General features: G+C 48.8%; 1 protein-coding gene and 1 non-coding gene across 2 annotated transcripts in view; one reads left to right on the top strand and one right to left on the bottom strand.

Annotated features, from left to right (window-relative positions):
- Window positions 1-18,114, bottom strand: part of ANO2 (anoctamin 2) — a 393,938-nt gene that overhangs the window by 356,963 nt on the left and 18,861 nt on the right. The gene's annotated exons all lie outside the window — the stretch shown is intronic.
- LOC130017900 (small nucleolar RNA SNORA57) lies at window positions 15,275-15,400 on the top strand. Its single transcript, XR_008791462.1, has one exon. It is a non-coding gene; the product is annotated as a small nucleolar RNA SNORA57 (small nucleolar RNA).

Raw genomic sequence — 18,114 nt, 5'->3', positions numbered from 1 at the left:
GTTAAGACCTCTAGGGACTTCAAAGTTCATTCCTCCAGTATGGCAGCTTTTCTGAGCCACTGACTGCCTCCACATGACAAGGCAGAAAGAGACTGCACCTCACCCAGGTGCCAAACAATTCATGAATGCATTGTGAAGAAAGATGTGGTATATATTCACCATGGAATATTGTGCACCTGCCGGGAGCTATAAAATCATGCAATTTGCTGCGACCTGGATGGCTTTGGAAGATACTATGTTGAATGAAGTGAACCAGAAGAAGAAGAAGAACAAACACAGGATGATCTCATTTATATGTGGTATAGAGAATAACTGGATGAGGGAATGGCAAGTGGGGGAAGGCCTAAATCACCCTGGACCCTAGAGTAGAGAGAGAAGGAAAGAAAAGAAAAGAAATTGAAGGGAGAAGAAAGAAGATGAGAAAGGGAAGAAATGGCATAGCAGCAGTCAGGGGCTTTGGGTATACTGGTAATGTCGGGGGAACGGTATGGCTGTATATCCAAACCATAGACTCAACAACACTCTAATTATGAGATCAAAACTACAACCACCAGGGGCTGGAGCGATAGCACAGTGGGTAGGGCGTTTGCTTTGCATGCAGCCTACCCGAGTTTGATTCCCAGCATCCCATTTGGTCGCCTGAGCACCGCCAGTGGGGGATTCCTGAGAGCGGGGCCAGGAGGAACCCCTGAGCATCACTACAACCACCAAACTTTAAAATGTGCCAGTCAAGGTAACAGGCTGGGGGGAGGGGGGCTGGGGGGAGCTGGGGGAGGGGGGTGGCGCAGGAAGAAACTTGAGAACATTGGTGGAGGGAGGTTGACATTTGCGGTGGGATTGGTGCTAGAACGTTAGCACTGTAGCACTGTCCTCCCATTGTTCATCAATTTGCTCGAGCGGGCACCAGTAACGTCTCCATTGTGAGACTGGCATATTGAATACGCCACGGGGAGCTTGCCAGGCTCTGCCGTGAGGGTGGAATACTCTCGGTAGCTTCTCGGGCTCTCTGAAAGGGATGGAGGAATCAAACCCAGGTCGGCCACGTGCAAGGCAAACGCCCTACCCGCTGTGCTATCGCTCCAGCCCGCTAGAACATTCTATGTCTAAAACTCAACTATCAATAGCTTTGTAAATCACTGTTATTTAAATTTTAAAAAAATACAGTGTCTGCTTCTGGTGCCATTGGAACAGCATTGAGCACAGGGACTATCTGCAGCTGTTGGGGACCCCATAAGAAAAGATTCTGTGTCCTTCCACTGCCTAAGGCAGAGGCACATATGTCACAACAGACCCGTGTTCCCCAAGGTGAAAGATACTGACCCCAGGGAGTACTGGAACAATCCAGGAGTGGCAGAAGCCTCGGGTGCCATTGAGAAGTGCTTTCTTTCTGTTCACTTAAAGAAGGCAGATTTGGGGACCTGAGTGATAGCACAGTGGGTAGGCCATTTGCCTTGCATGCAGCCAACCCAGGTTCGATTCCTAGCATCCCATATGGTCCCCTGAGCACCACCAGGAGTAATTTCTGAATGCAGAGCCAGGAGTAACCCCTGTGCATCGCCGGGTGTGATCCAAAATAAAGCAAAAAAAAAAAAAAGAAGAAGAAGAAGAAGGCTGATTTTAAGGGGAGTTTCTAATTTTTTGGACTTCAGTAAGCCAAAGAAGTTGGGGAAGTTCTGGCAACAGATTATATCCTAAAATATCCTAATCTGAAGTCAAGCATTCTTTTTTGGGGGGGTGGAGGGTCACACCCAGCAATGCACAGGCTCTGCACTCAGGAAATTACCCCTGGTGGTGCTCAAGGGACCATATGGGATGCTGGGAATTAAACCAGGGTTGGCCGTGTGCAAGGCAAATGCCTTACCTGCTGTGCTATCGCTCCAGCCCCTGAAGTCAAGCATTCTTAAGCAGCTCTGTTTTCTAGGATTTTCCTAAAATCACTTGCATTCAAGTCTTCAGAAAATGATTCAACCCAATAATCACCAAATTCTGGGTTAGGAACTAGGAATTGAAAATGCCCCCCTCTGGGGCGGCTCGGATGGAGAAGGGAGCACCGAGTGGAGGGTACTGGGGGGATCCGCCCGGGATGGGAGATGCATGATGAAAGTGGTCTGTGGACAGAACATGGTTGCCACCCAATGTCTCTTCTGCGGACCACGGCACCCAAGAGGAGAGATAGAGCGGGGGTGGGGGTGCCCTGCCACAGGGGCAGGGTGGGATGAGAGATGCGGGGGTGGGAGGGATGCTGGGATTGGCGGGGGTGGAGAATGGGCTCTGGTGGTGGGATGGGTACTCGATCGTTGTGTGACTGAAGCCCGGACACGACAACTTGTGGGTCTGCAGCTGTACCTCATGGTGTTTCACTAATAGGAAAAAAGAAAAAAAAGAAGGAGAGGGACAGACACAAAATGACTGCACTCGTTTGTTGGATATAAAACAACGTAGTATGGGATTAGTACCCAAAGACAGTAGAAAGAAGGGCCCGGAAGACTGGTCCATGGTTGGAAACTTGCCACAAGTGGTGGTGGGGGAGGACAACTTGGACAGAGAAGGGTCCATTATAACAATGATAGTTGGAAATGACCACTCTGGATAAGAGCTGAATGCTGAAAGTAAGTAAAGGAGAAAACATAATAGCCTTTCAGTACCTGCATTGCCAACCATAATGCCCAAAAGGAAAGAGAGAGTGAAAGAGAAAAAGAAATGTGCTCGCCATTGTGGCAGGCTGGGGAGTGGTGGGTGAGGGAGAAGGAAACTGGGGACACTGGTGGTATAAAAGGTACAGTGGTGAAGGGATGGGTGTTGGAACATTGAATGACTGAAGCCCAAACAACTTCGTTACTGTGTATCTCACAGTGATAAAATTTTTTTTAAAAAATTTAAAAAAAAAGAAAATGCTCCCCTCATGCTCAGGTTTGAGAGGAACATGGCACTCATTGACAGTGCAATTCAAGACAGGAAGCTGGGCCATCTGTGGGGTGGCAGAGGGGGGGAATTTACAGAGGGGCCACGGTCGAATGGGCACACAAAGGAATCATGGTTATGGCAGAAAAAGGCCCACATGGCCTCCTGCACAAAGCCAGGTTCATCGTGGCCCTTTTCTCTGGGGATGCTCTTGGTCCCCAACACAAAGAGATGTTCAACTTGTCCCTCACAGACTTGGTGACCTGTTGTCCCCTTCTGCAGTGACAGGAAATGCTGTGGACCTATTCCTTATTGTAGCAGCTGCTGTGCAAACAAAACCTGGGTGTTCTAAATTCACATCATTGAGAGGAAACAATACATGGGCCTCCTGAATTCATTTTCTGTTGGCACTGAGACCTCATCATACCCCCTGTCCACTTTGGGGGTATATCTAAACTCAATCCTCATGCCCATTATCTTTGCTTTCTTTGCCACCTCAGAATGACTTATCATTGCCTGATTTTTCTCTACAATTATGATTCCTGCAATCCACTGGATAAGAATATATATTATATTATATTATATTATATCATATATAATATTAAGGCATTTATATATATTAGCCCTTCAAGCTACCGAGAGTATCTCGCCCGCATGGCAAAGCCTGGAAAGCTACCTGTGACGTATTCAATATGCCAAACACAGTAACAACAAGTCTCACAATGGAGACATTATTGGGCCCGCTTGAGCAAACCGATGAACAACGGGAGGACAATGCTACAGTGCTATATAATATCATATATAATTTAAGGCATAGTGCATATATTAAGGCATTTTCCTTGCTTGTCACTGTTTCACTCAAGCCTGGTTTGATTTCCAGCACTTCATACAGTCCCCTAAGCACCACCAGGCATCGCTTCTGAGCAGAGAGCAAGAAGCAGCCCTGACCACTGCAGGGTCAGCTAAAACCCCCACTATATTGACTTGGGTCTTTTACTGACCAGCAGGCATAACCTGCATGGGCAGCGGCTTTTAAGCTGGACGGTGTGCCAGTGTTCTCACCTTCTCCACAATGAGCCCGGCAAGCTACCGAGAGTATCCCACCCACATGAGCAGAGCCTGGCAAGCTCCCCGTGGCGTATTCAATATGCCAAAACCAATAACTAAAACAGGTCTCATTCCCCTGACCCTAAAAGAGCCTCCAATATGGCAGCGTTGGGAAAGACGAGTAAGGAGAGGCTGCTAAATTCTCAGGGCCGGGACAAATAGAGATGTTACTAGTGCCCACTCGAGTAAATCGATGAACAATGGGATCACAGAGATATAGATATAGATATAGATATAGATATAGATATAGATATAGATATGACATATATTTGACCAAATTCTGCGCTTTTCATCATTGCCGAGATGGTATTGACAACTAGAGTTCTTTTGCCCAGCAGCTTTTCTTCATTCAGAATTGAGGTGAAAATTTAGCTCACTTATGTCTCTCTTATATTCAAAGACAAAACCATCCTTAAAAGCAAACAACTGTAAGGTTTACTAGATCTTCTGCTTTTAAAATTATAAATGAAACAGATACTTCAATAATGGGAATTCAAGCCAAAATGGTAGTACTGTGGGTAAGGCACTTGCTTTGAATGTGGCCAACTCCAATTCAATCCCTGGAACCATAGGTGGCCCTCAAAGCACCACCAGGAGTGATCCCTGAGCAAGCACAGAGTCACGAGTAAGCCCAAAAAACAGTAGTGTGGCCCATAAACCAAAGTAAGAATAATGACAACAATGAAAAGAATGGGAATTCCCCCAGCACAATGCTGCCTTCCATTTCAGCCGCTTTGATTTCTATTTTATGAAACCATCATCTACAGTTGCTGTTTGGCCAAGAAATCTGTAAGTAAACTCCACAATGCTTTGTTGATTTGAACTCTTCATCAGCTCAATCAAAGTTTCTCCACTCCTTCTACGCTGGCTTATTGAATAGTAGACTACCGAGCACTTACCGCTAATGAAATGAAGGATTTGACTTACAGTCACCCTGGTTGAGTTCTCCTACCTTTATTCCAAAGATAGACTCGATCAGTGGTTTTCAAACTGTGGTCAGGGACAAGCAATCTGAGTGGCATCTGGTTGTTAAAAGCATGTTAAAAGCAAACACTCTCAAGCCTTGCCTGAGAAGAACTGAGTCACAGACTCAAAATGAGACCTAGAAGGTGGCTTATTTTAAACAAGCTCTCAGGAGCTCCAACTCCGGAGGAGATCAAATAAGCATGTTCTCTGGGTTTGCTCATCTGAGGACAGGTCTAACACCTGTTAGGATGCACGAAGCAGGTATTTGAGAAGTTTGAAAAGTAAATCATAGTAGGAAGTCCAGGGAAGAAGAATGGAATTTGAGCTCACCCCCAAGAAACGGGTTCTATCCCCACCTTAGACAGAGAGCAGTTCAAAACCTAAGTGAGAATCATCATCTTCAAAATAAAGCCCTGGGAGAAGTTTTCAAGTTCTGCTTTGAGAAACTGGAAAGTCCCTAACACTCAAACAGAATAAAAGCGATCCCCCTTGTTTTTGACTTTTCTCCATTCCTTTGCGTTCTAGCCCAAAGGGAGAGAAGTCTTCACTTCACCTCTGGCCAGAGGAAATATGCCTCCAATTGAGTTGGGCAAACATCTCTCCCTACCCCACATGCCCCATATTTTGATCTCAGACAGGGGAACAGTTTGGGGAAGTGGACGACAGATAGTTGTAAGTTCATTGCTCTAGCTAAAGAGTTATAAGTGGATTCCAGCAAACTGAATGACACTAGGACGATCTTGGAGAAGAAGGTGCTCAGTAAAATGACCTACAAATTCCTGGCTCGCTCCTGAGCTGACTCAGATCCTAACTAGTATGCTCTCGACTTCAGTAACTAAACAATGTGATGTGCCCCAGCCCACGTCTCAAACAGGCAAGTTGGTAGTATTTGCAGTTTACTGAACTGAACTGCAGTTTAGTTCAGACTCATAAAGCACAAGACACTGAAAATGAAATTAATATTGACATCACAATCTAAAAAGTGTCGTTCTAACTTGGAGCTTGAACCCAGCAAGATCAATAACCTTCTATGCCACTAATATTATTTAACAAACAACTCATAATAGAATACTGGAAATGCCTAGAATAAGACCTGAAAACTACTGAGCATGCAAAAAAAAAAAGGAGGGAGAGGGGATTTTTTTGTGGTGACAACCCTAAGACAACAGGGATACTTGTAAAACCTGGAAAACACTTTAAAGTCATATAGAGCATCTAAAAATGACAAGCCCAACATTCATAAATCACTAAGTATTCGATATAACCCAATCAAGATGACTTAGAGAAAGTGGCCAGAGAAATCAAAGTGAATTCAGATAAGAATGGTACTTCGGAAGAAAGCATCTCAGACAAGTAGAAATGGTCACCTGGGATGAACATTGTTCAAAGGTGAACTTTGGGGGTTGGAGAGATAGCACAGCAGGTAGGGCGTTTGCCTTGCACGTGGCCGACGCGGGTTCGATTCCCAACATCCCATATGGTCCCCTGAGCACCGTCAGGAGTAACTCCTGAGTGCAGAGCCAGGAGTAACCCCTGTGCATCGCCAGGTGTGACCCAAAAAAGAAAAAAAAAGATGAACTTTGCTGACAACTGAAAAACATCCTGGAAGGTTTAGCACCAGCTGTAGGACCCTGGTGAATTTGTTCACAAGCATCTGAGGCAGAGTGACAGGAAGCAAGGCAGACTGACAGGGCTCATTAAGAGGCAAAGAAATGGAAATTGTTGGTAGAAATTACTTTGGAAGTCTGTGAGATACTTATGATAAAGTGCAGTTATTAAGGTAATAAGATATTCACACAAGAATAATCAGACACACCAATGGGATAAAATAGAAAGTTCGGGAGCAGCCCCCATCCATGATTTATGAAACCAGTAACACAGTGGAGCCTCAAGGAAGGAAGGCTCTTTTAACAAATGATGTTGAATCAACCGGAGATCCACATGGGGAAACGTTTGAATTTGACTCACACCTCATACCGCACACACAGAAATCAATTTTATGTGGATTGTAGATCTAAATGTGGAGGGTAAACCTTTAAAGTGCCTGGAAGTTGGGGCTGGAGCAACAGCACAGCTGGTAGGGCGTTTGCCTTGCATGCAGTCAACATGGCCGACACAGGTTCAATTCCCAGCATCCCATATGGTCCCCTGAGCACCGCCAGGAGTGATTCCTGAGTGCATGAGCCAGGAGTAACCTCTGAGCATCGCTGGGTATGACCCCCCCCAAAAAAAAAGAAAAAAGAAAAAATAATAAAGTGTCTGGAAGTTTACAGTACCAAATATATAGGTGACTTAGATCGGTGCCGATTCCTTAAACAGAGCATAAAAAATCCTAATCATAAAGAAAAACATCAATAAATTCGACTAACATAAGAGCATGAGCCTCTAGCCACCGAAAGGCATTTTAAAGAGTGATTGGGGAAAACCCCACAGTGGAAAGAAGATATTTGTCAAGTGGATCCTAAACATAAGACTTGAGAAAAGAATACATGTGTCTTTGACATCAAAAGATTTGTAAGGAGATATAGCCAAGTGATTAAAAAATGGATTTGAAAAGACTTTCGATCTGACTGGTCATCAGAGAGTCCAGATTAAAACAACTGATGTTTTCATCATACATCCCACTATATATGTATCTGAAAAGTTAATATGAAAGTATCTATCAGAGCCGAAGAGATAGTACAGCGAGTAGGGAGCTTGCCATGCACGGGACTAACTCGTTTGATCCCCCAGCACCTTACGTGGTCCCTTGAGCAAAAGAAGTGATCCCTGAGCATAGAGCCAAGTGTAAATCCTAAGATTACTGAGTGAGGCTCAAAAAGAAAAATAATTATTAAAATAAATGAATAAATTTACCACCAGCTCCTGGGTCTAACCAAAACGTGGAGGTAACATGACACAAATATACTGCGAATGGGGAGAATAAGCTAGTACAGATTCTTTGGATACTGGTTGGTAGTGTCAACTAAAGCAAAACATATACATGGAGTGTTACCCAGCAATTAAACCTCAAGTTCTAACTCCATTAGAAACACAGTTACCAAAGACGTATTACTAGTCATAGCAATGGTATTTGTAACCTGAACAAGCAACAACCCTTATACCCACCAACAGTAGAATAAATCAATAAGATGTGTCCATTCAATAAAATAAATGCCCTTAGAGTAATGAAAAACAAAATCCACTACTACTACACACAACTAATATCAATGAATCACATTTAATACTGAGCAAAAAAAAAAAAAAAACAGATGCAAGCAATATATTATAAGTTTCTCTTCATATGAAGTTTAAGACAGGCCAAACGTGTGTTTGGTGCCAGAAATCAGAAGAGTCAAGACCTTTGGGTGGGAGCCCGTGACTGGGAAGAGGCCCAACACTGGGTGGGGGGTGCTTCCGGAGGGTGGAAATATTCTAGTTCTGCACCTGGGGGCCAGTTCCAAAAGTGACTCCACTCAGTGATAACTCACTGATCTGGACATGTCCAATCTGCTCTTTTCTCTTCTGTGGTACTTCCCTGAAATGTCCACTTAAGTCTGACTGTGTAGTGGAGGAGCAAACAGGTCATAAACGAAGAGGGTCATAATGTTGAAAGGGAGTTTCTAATTTTAGGGACCAAGATGATGACACATTAAAAAAAAAAAACTATGCTGCTGCCTCAGGGAGTTAATGGAGGGCCTAAGAGATAGTGCAGTGGGTAGGGCACTTGCCTTGCACATAGCTGACCTGAAATCGATCCCCGGCATCTCATATGGTCCCTCGAGCCTGCCAGGAGTACTCTTGAGGATACAGCCAGCAGTACCCCGTGAGCACCAACTGATGTCCCAACACACACACAAAAGCTGGTGGAGATGGCAGGGCACGCATGCTCACACGCGCGCACACACACACACACACACACACACACACACACACACACACACTCCTCTCCCTCACATTCCATCCCCAAGAAAACCTTGGTATTCTCAGTTTTGTAATACAGGGCTTGTGTAAGAGAGACTTTGTTATCATTTTATACACACACACACACACACACACACACACACACATATAGTGTAACCCTAGGCATATTTTATATCATAAAAAAAGTCTTTTATAAATCTGTGTGTGTGTGCGCGCACGTGTGCGCACATGTGCGCACAAGCACACCTTGTTGAAACTCTACCGAACTCGGGGCAGGAGTGATAGCACAATGGGTAAGGCATTTGCTTTGCAGATAGCTAGCATCCCTCGCAACACATATGGTCCACGCATGTACCACCAGAACTTAATTCCTGAGTGAAGAGCCAGAAGTAACTCCTGAACATTACTGGGTGTGACCCCAAATAAACAAATTAAATAAAACTTGATTTTTTTTAAAAGAAACTCTATCTAACTCTTAACACTGCACAGCAGGTAACTAACATTCTTCCTGACCAAAACTATGCCTTTTGATGGATTTTCTGGTTCAGGGAGTCAACAACTATCTCCTTCACTCTCCTTTTCCATGTCAACTCAGAGGCAAAGAAATGGAAGACTTGGGGCTGGAGCAATAGCACAGTGGGCATTTGCCTTGCATGCGGCCAACCCAGGTTGATTCCCAGCATCCCATATGGTCCCCGGAGCACCACCAGGAGTGATTCCGTGATTCCCGAGTGTAGAGCCAGAAGTGACCCCTGAGCATCACTGGATGTGACTCAAAAAAAAAAAATGAAAGGCTTGATTTTAGTAAGAATTCTAACAACAGTCAATGAGCCAAACGGGTGAGGGGGTAGCTATGCCCCAGCAAACTGCCTGGCCCCTCAGAGACCACGAACTGAGATCCTCAGCTATGGAAGGCCCTGGGCCCCTAGGGGCCACTCAGAAAGCAGCTCAGTGTCATGGGAAACACACAGCTCCCGTGAGTGGCGTCCTGGCCCTTCAGTTCTCACTGCCTCCTCCACGGAATGATCATTTCACAATCACTGCTGCCTCATCGTCCTTTGTGAAGAGACGGTGAGTCTGGCCAAGGACTCGGGAGGCCGCAAATGTTTGTTCCGTCCCCTTCGCCCTTCCCTAGGGAAGTTGACGGTTCTCCGAAGAGAAAAGCAACTTTGTCCTGTACCGTTCCACCCTTGGATTCCGGATGTGTTCTGAAGCCCACACAGAGCCCTCGCTCGGCCTCTGCCAATCTGCAGGACAGCTAAGCCCCTTTCCTCTGCAGAGACCACCTCCTGACCCCTGCGTGTCTGTTTCTATAGTCTGGAGGTGTGTTTTTCCTAGATCGGTGGGTTGGAAATAGGGGAGCAGGGTGAAGAAATACCACAACTAAAGAGTGTGTGTGTGTGTGTGTGAGTGTGTGTGTGTGTGTGTGTGTGTGTGTGTATCTTTTGAGCTGCAGCTGTTCATGTCCCTAGATGAATTTTAAAATGCCTCTACATTCATCAGCTTCTTTGAAGGAAACCTCCCAACTCGTCACATGTTCAAAACTCAGACCCTCTGGTGAACAGCGAGGGAGAGAACCAGGAAAGGGTGGGAGCAAAGGCCTGGGTCTTGGGACATTAGAGCAAAGGCCAAAGGTCCCAAAGGTCCTCTTGACCCAGTTCCATCTGGTGTTCCACTTCTGAAGATCTCTGGGATCTAGCACCCTTTTCCCCACTCTTAATAACCCTGCACAGCGGGTAGGGCGTTTGCCTTACAAGCGGCCAACATGGCCGACCCGAGTTCGATTCCTCTGCCCCTCTCGGAGAGCCCGGCAAGCTACCGAGAGTATTCGATATGCCAGACACAGTAACAACAAAGTCTCCAATGGAGACGTTACTGGGCCCGCTCGAGCAAAATAACCCTGTCAGTTAAATCCCAGTGAACCAAGAGATCTGGAGGGTGCTTAAGTCAGCTTGATCTTCTAGCTCTGGTTCAAGGTGAAGAGGAAAGAGGAAGACCAGCTGAAGACTGGGTTAGAATCCACAACCAGCTGAGTTCCTACTAATCACATGAGGTTTGCCCTTGATACCAGTTACTTTGCCCCTTCCTGGAGGGACGGTAGCACTGTCCTCCCATTATTCATCGATCTGCTTGAGCAGGCACCAGTGACGTCTCCACTGTGAGACTTGTTGTTACTGTGTTTGGCATATCGAATACGCCATGGGGAACTTGTCAGGCTCTGTCATGCGGACGGGATACTCTCGGTAGCTTGCCGGGCTCTCCAAGAGGGACAGAGGAATCAAACCCGGGTTGGCCGCATGCAAGGCAAACCCCTACCCTCTGTGCTATCGCTCCAGCCCTGGAGGGTACAGGATAATTTAAAATGCATTGTGTACGGGGCCGGAAAAATAGCACAGGGGATAAGGCACTTGCTTTGTGTGGGCCAATACTGGAGCAATCCCTGGCACTGTATATGGTCCCCAGAGTACCACCAGGAATGATCCTTGAGTACAGAGCCAGGAGTAAAACCTGAGCAATTTCCATGTGATCCTCCCCAAATCAAAAATAGATAAATGGGGACTGGAGCAATAGCACAGCAGGCAGTGTGTTTGCTTTGCACATGGCCAAACTGGGTTCGATTCCCAGCAACCCATATGGTCCCCCCAAGCACTGCCAGAAGTAATTCCTGAGTGTATGAGACAGGAGCAACCCCTGTGCATCACTGGGTGTGACCCAAAAAGCAAATAATAATAATAATAGACAAATGAATGAACAAACAGATAAATAATTAGCTTTGTGCATGTGAGAAAGTTACCAGTCTTCCATGAGCAAAACAAGACACTCAAAGTTCCCTTCCAACACTGAGTCACCAAGGGCTAACCATAAAAAAAAAAATCACCATCACTGTCATTGTTCATCAATTTCCTTGAGCAGGCACCAGTAATGTCTCCTTCGTCCTAGCCCTGACATTTTAGAAAGTGCCGCATTCGAGGCTCTCTCAGGGTCAGAAGAATGAGACCCATCATTGTTAAAAATAAATAGATAAATAAATAAATAAATAAATAAGAGGTGCTGGAGTGATAGTACAGCTGGTAGGGCATTTGCCTTGCATGTGGCTGACCCAGGATCCATCCCTGGCATCCCATTTGATCCCCCGAGCACCGCCAGGAGTAATTTCTGAGTACAGAGCCAGGAGTAACCCCTGAGCATCACCGGGTGTGATCCCCCCAAAGCCAAATAATAAAATAACTTTTTAAAAAAGTAAAAGCAAATAGAAAAATCAAAAAAAAAGAAATTTCCTCTTCCAAAACAAATAAAAAAGATTCAGAGGCACATCACTGCACCCAATTAATCCATGGCCCCCAACCCTTCTGGTCCCCAACCCCTGCCCGCAGTAGGAGATGGCCACAGATGGCGCCATCCTTCATCTTGGCTGCATGTTGCGTATTTCACTACAATGGGGCACTGGCTCTTTGGAGAGGGCCAAAGGGGCAGGGAGGGGTCTCGTTCTCATTTCCAGAAGCCACGGGGACGCAGACAACTTGGACCAAACTCGGTCTAAGCGGTGGCTCTGCTGATGGCGCGTGATGCTGGCTGTGCTCATGGGCTCTGAGGTCCTCCCAGGGAGGAGGTTGCAGCTGGGGTGCAGCCCTGCTCAGCAGGGAAAGCACCGGTCGGTCCATCCCAGCTCCGGCTTCCACCCTGGTTCACTTCCCCAAGGCCACCTTCCCCCACCCCGCGGGTCTTTCCCCACCAGCCCGGCAGAGGCAGCAGAAGAGGGACCTGGCAACTGGAGCAAAGCCCCCCGGCAGGAAGTAACGAGGAGCAGATTCAACCTGGAAAAATGTGGCCTTTGCATCTGGGGATGAATAATCAGAAACACAAATGCTCAGGTGGGAGGGAGAGGCCTGGAACAGGAAGCAGCCAGACAGCCTTTGGACAGAAGCTTGCAACGTGATCTAGTGACAAAGAACTTGCTGGGGGACTCGCGCGCTGGACGCGCGGAGGTGAGACCCCACCGCGAGCGGGGAAGGCGGAGGGGCGGGGCGGAGCAGCTGTTCTTCGCCTCCCTGGAGGCCAGGCCGGTGAGGATGGAGGGCAAGGGCGAGAGGTTCCAGGCCGGCTGGGGCAGAACCCTCTCCCTGAGCACCCCAGGCCAGCTGGGGCTGAGACAAGGCACTGCCGGGAGGGTGCCAGGGTGCCGGGCAGTCTGGCACCCAGAAGCGCTGTCACCGGGTGGAGGCACTGCGCCCGAACATGTCCTGCAGCTCCGCTAGGAGCCTGGAGAAAATAACAAGCCGGCCTGCTCGTCCATGCCCCGGGAGACAGAAGCTGGGGCCCAAACCAGCCGCAAAGAATGAAATTCCACAAGTGGAGTTCCAGAGTCCCAGGCCCATCCCCGAAGCTGCGGGAAGAGGGAAGAGGTGCCGGCATCATCCTCCTCCTCCCCCTCTCTCTCCCCCTCCTCCTCCTCCTCCTTCCTCTCCCCCTCCTCCTCTCATCCTCATCCTCCCCTTCCTCCTCCCCTTCCTCCTCCTTCTCCTCTTCCTCCTCCTCCTCCCTTTCCCCTTCCTCCCCCTCCTCCTCCCCTTGCTTCTCCTCCCCTTCCTCCTCTTCCTCCTCCCCTTCCTCCTCCTCCAGTTCCTCTCCTCCGCCTCCTCCCTTTCCTCCTCCTTCTCCACTTCCTCCTTTTCCCCTTCTTCCTCCTCCCCCTCCTCCTTTTCTCCTCCCTCCCCCTCCTCCTCCCCTTGCTCCTCCTCCCCTTCCTCCTCTTCCTCTCCCCTTCCTCCTCTTCCTCCTCCCCTTCCTCCTCCTCCAATTCCTCTCCTCCTCCTTCTCCTCCTCCTTCACCTCCTCCTCCTCTCCTCCTCCTCCTCCTCCCCTTCCTCCTCCTCCCCTTCCTCCTCCTCCTCCCCTTCCTCCTCCTTCTCCACTTCCTCCTTTTCCCCTTCTTCCTCCTCCCCTCCTCCTTTTCCCCTCCCTCCCCCTCTCCTCCCCTTGCTCCTCCTCCCCTTCCTCCTCTTCCTCCTCTTCCTCCTCCCCTTCCTCCTCCTCCAGTTCCTCTCCTCCTCCTCCTCCTCCTCCTCCTCCTCCTTCTCCTCCTCCTCCTCCTCCTCCTTCTCCTCCTCCTCCTCCTCCTCCTCCTCCTCCAGCCCACGAGGAAGACACTTTCCAGTCCCTTTGTGGGCTCCATCACCTAGGACATGGAAATCTCAAAATGAGACTCCGGAGACAAATCCCCACGCACATTCGACCCAGCGGGGCCAATCAAGTGCACGCGGTCTGACCCGCGCCCTCACCAACATCTGCTCGCTCTGTGGGGATTTAGGTTAGACCTCAGGAAGAACTTCCCTCCCGAGTGCCACAGGCAGATCTGTGCTCCTTCCCTTCAGGAGGCTCAGCGGCTCGTTTGTGCCTCCAGTGGCAAAGGGGCCTTCACCCTCTTCAGTGAAAGCACCGAAAGAAGGGCCAGCAGGGCACTGCCGCCAGCTGGGACTGGGAAGGTCCAGGTAGAGAGCAGACAGGGCCTGAGAAAAAGTACAGGGGTACAGTGCTTCCCTTACATGAGGTCAGCCCAAACTTGATCCCCAGAATCACATAGGGTCCTCTGAGTGTGGCCAGGAAGGATTCCTGAGCACAGAGCCCCGAGCACTGCTGGGGAAAGAAGAAAGAAAGAAAGAAAGAAAGAAAGAAAGAAAGAAAGAAGGAAGGAAGGAAGGAAGGAAGGAAGGAAGGAAAGAAGGAAAGAGAGAAAGAGAGAAAGAGAGAAAGAGGGGGAGAGGGGAGAGAGGGAGAAGGAAAGAAAGAGAGAGAGGGGGGAGAGGGGGAGAGGGGGAGAGGGGAGAGAGGGAGGAGGAAAGAAAGGAAGGAAAAGGGAGGAAGGAAAGAAGAAGGAAGGAAGGAAGGAAGGAAGGAAGGAAGGAAGGAAGGAAGGAAGGAAGGAGGGAAGGAGGGAAGAGAGGAGGGAAGGTGGGAAGAGAGGAGGGAAGGTGGGAAGGAAGGAAGGAGGGAAGGAAGGAAGGAAGGCAGGCATGGAGGAGGGAGGAAGGGAGGAAGGGAGGGAGGGAGGGAGGGAGGAAGGAGGGAAGGAGGGAGGGAGGGAGGGAGGGAGGGAGGGAAGGAAGGAAGGAAGGAAGGAAGGAAGGAAGGAAGGAAGGAAGGAGGGAAGGAGGGAAGAGAGGAGGGAAGGTGGGAAGAGAGGAGGGAAGGTGGGAAGAGAGGAGGAAGGAAGGAAGGAGGGAAGGAAGGAAGGAAGGAAGGAAGGAAGGAAGGAAGGGAGGCATGGAGGAGGGAGGAAGGGAGGGAGGGAGGGAAGGAGGGAGGGAGGGAGGGAGATAAGGAAAAGATTAATGGGGGCCCATTCTCCTATTTCTAAAGGACTCATTATAAGAAGTTTAGGAACAACTTTTAAATGGTCCCTCCTTTTCTTTTGTTCCCATGATGACCTGAGGCAGAGGGAATGGGCCACTGACCCCTTGGTGTCTTGTCTCTGGGGCCAGACACTTCCAATCCACTGGTTCCCTCCTCCAGCCCCAGGACACAGAAAATAATAATAAATGTTGGATGAGAATTTTTGCTTTGTTTTGTGGTCACACTCAGTGATGCTTAGCAGCCACTCCTAGTGATGCTTAGAGAACCATATGGTGCCTGGGATTTAACCTGGGCCTCCAGTGTGATCTGCCCACTGAGCCATCTCTCTGGCCCTGATCAACATTTTTTAAATAGGTTTGTCTGCTGCAGGCAGGGCACCGAAGTAAATTTAAAAAAAAAAATGCTCCCAAGCCCAGGAACATCAAGTTCTCTGTGGTTTCAGTTAAGTCTTTCTGGGGCCCACTCAATGTTCTTAGGGAGGAAACTGGTCTGGAGATTTTTCCAGAGACTCCCTACAGAAGAAAACAGCAGGGGCCAGAGCAATAGTACAGCTGGTTAGGCATTTGCCTTGCACGCAGCCGACCTGAATTCAATCCCAGGCATCATATGGTCCCCCAAACACCGCCAGGATTGATTCCTGAGTGCAGGGCCAGGAGTAACCTCTGAGCATTGCTGGGTGTGACCCAAAAAATCAAACAGAAGAAGGAGGAGGAGGAGGAGGAGGAGGAGGAGGAGGATAAGAAGAAGAAGAAGAAAAAGAAGAAGAAGAAGAAGAAGAAGAAGAAGAAGAAGAAGAAGAAGAAGAAGAAGAAGAAGAAGAAGAAGAAGAAGAAGAAGAAGAGGGAAAAAAAGAAAGAAAGAAAGAAAGAAAGAAAGAAAGAAAGAAAGAAAGAAAGAAAGAAAACGGCAGTCATTAGTCTTGGTTTTGGGGTCTCACAATGGGGGAGAAGGAGGAGGAGGAGGAGGAGGAGGAGGAGGAGGAGAAGAAGAAGAAGAAGAAGAAGAAGAAGAAGAAGAAGAAGAAGAAGAAGAAGAAGAAGAAGAAGAAGAAGAAGAGAAAGAAAGAGAAAGAAAGGAAGGAAGGAAGGAAGGAAAGAAAGAAAGAAAGAAAGAAAGAAAGAAAGAAAGAAAGAAAGAAAGAAAACAGCAGTTATTAGTCTTGGTTTTGGGGTCTCACCTAGTGGTTTTCAGGGCTTACTCCTGGATCTGTGCTCAGGAATCACTCCTGGCAGGATTCAGGAGCCATATGGGGTTCCAGGGATTGAACCCAGGTCGGCCGTGTGCAAAGCAAGTGCCCTGCCCACTGCGCTACTGCTCCAATCCCCACCTCAAACCACAGTTATTTGAAAGGAAGCTCTCCCGGCCATCTGGGAAGAGGCAGGTGTGGGAAAGTCTCCTACAGGTCCAGGGAGCGAGGCCAGGAGAGAAGCAAGGAGCGATTCCGTGGGAACGTGCTTCTCATTTATACACAGGTCAGCGGAGGAAGCAGAAAGGCAAACGTGCTTCAGGGAACGTCTGGGCCTGACGTTCAGGAACTGGAAGAGCCTCTAGTCCTGCGCCTCTGCCATATCCCAGGCTCCATTCCAGGCCCTCTGACCTCTGCGACCTCATTTAATCATTGGTTTCCTTGACAAGATGAAGGATGCTTCCTCGAAAACACTCCAACAGATCAGATGAGAAAGTCGAAGTGACAGGAGGTGCTGAACCATTTGTCCAAGGTTGTCATCACTTAGGCAGGGGTGGGGAATCGTGTATTCTGCCAAGGACCGGGAGGATGTTTCTAAGGTCGTACAGCACAGGCAGACAGGCTACAGCCGGCCAGCCAGAAGTCTAAGTGTCCATCCCATCATGCACCAGGGCGAGACCACAGGCCTTCAAGGGCCTTCTATGGCCAGCGGCCCTGACATTCCCCACCCCTTAGAGAGAGAGCTGGGCGTCTGAATGGGGTGGCACTCCAAACCCCTGACTTGGACGCCAGCGCTTTCTTCTTCAAGAACGTCCCCCCCTCCCTGCCCATCTCGGCCCTTGTCAGCAGAGTGAGACATTCTGGGTGGATGCAGATCCATGGATGGAGACAGCCAGGTCTGGCCCGAGTGAGGTAACCATGTGAATACTTAACAGGGAGAGTAGATATTTCACGGGGTCAGCTTAAGGATGGGACGTGCGACTTGGGCCGTCCCAACCAAGGATTTGTTGTTACAAATCACTACAAAATCAGCAGGAAGAGGCTGAGGGCAGGAAGGATCCAGAGTGTGGCAGCCCCACGGAAGAAAGGAGAGAGTAAGTGGTCCCAGACGCCCCGGGAGACTCGGGCAGCAGAATGCAAGGAGGGCCCCACTGCCAGCCACACTTGAGAACTGCACCACAGTTTGGGAGCAGGTCGTGACCTCCTGGCTAGGGGAAATCATGTCACTCTGTGATGATTCCAGGGCTGCTGAAGTTGGAGATCCCACCTGTGGCAGGACCCTGGAAACCACCTTCACAGCTTCAGGGTCTCACACATGCAAGCTCTGTGTGTTCCGCCTTGAGCCCCCGCTGATGAACGGTCTATGCATCGCGGAGAGTTGCTTGACCTAAACACAAGTGTCGCCGCGTCGATAGCCAAGCCATCATCCTACAGCCAACAGGACAACAGCAAAACAAAGGAAAGAAGAGCGAGAGAGAGAGAGTGAGAGGGAGGAGGAATGGAGAGAGGTTGGAAGGATAGAAGGAAAGGCTGAGAGGCCCCAGAGCAAAGCCTGACCCTAGCAGGTCCCCAGAGTGATCTCGACAGGGACCAGATTACTCTCTTGAAGGGCTCAAGCTCCCCATTCTCTCTCCCACTTCCTGCCCACCGCCTGCCCCATTCCTCTCCTCGGGCAGGCGGTTCTGAGCGAACTGCAGGGG

This window comes from Sorex fumeus, unplaced genomic scaffold (genome assembly GCF_029834395.1).
Source record: "Sorex fumeus unplaced genomic scaffold, SorFum_2.1 ptg000231l, whole genome shotgun sequence".
Classification (NCBI taxonomy): domain Eukaryota; kingdom Metazoa; phylum Chordata; class Mammalia; order Eulipotyphla; family Soricidae; genus Sorex; species Sorex fumeus.
The sequence above is the reverse complement of the archived record's forward strand: the minus strand, read 5'-3'. Positions and strand labels throughout refer to the sequence as shown.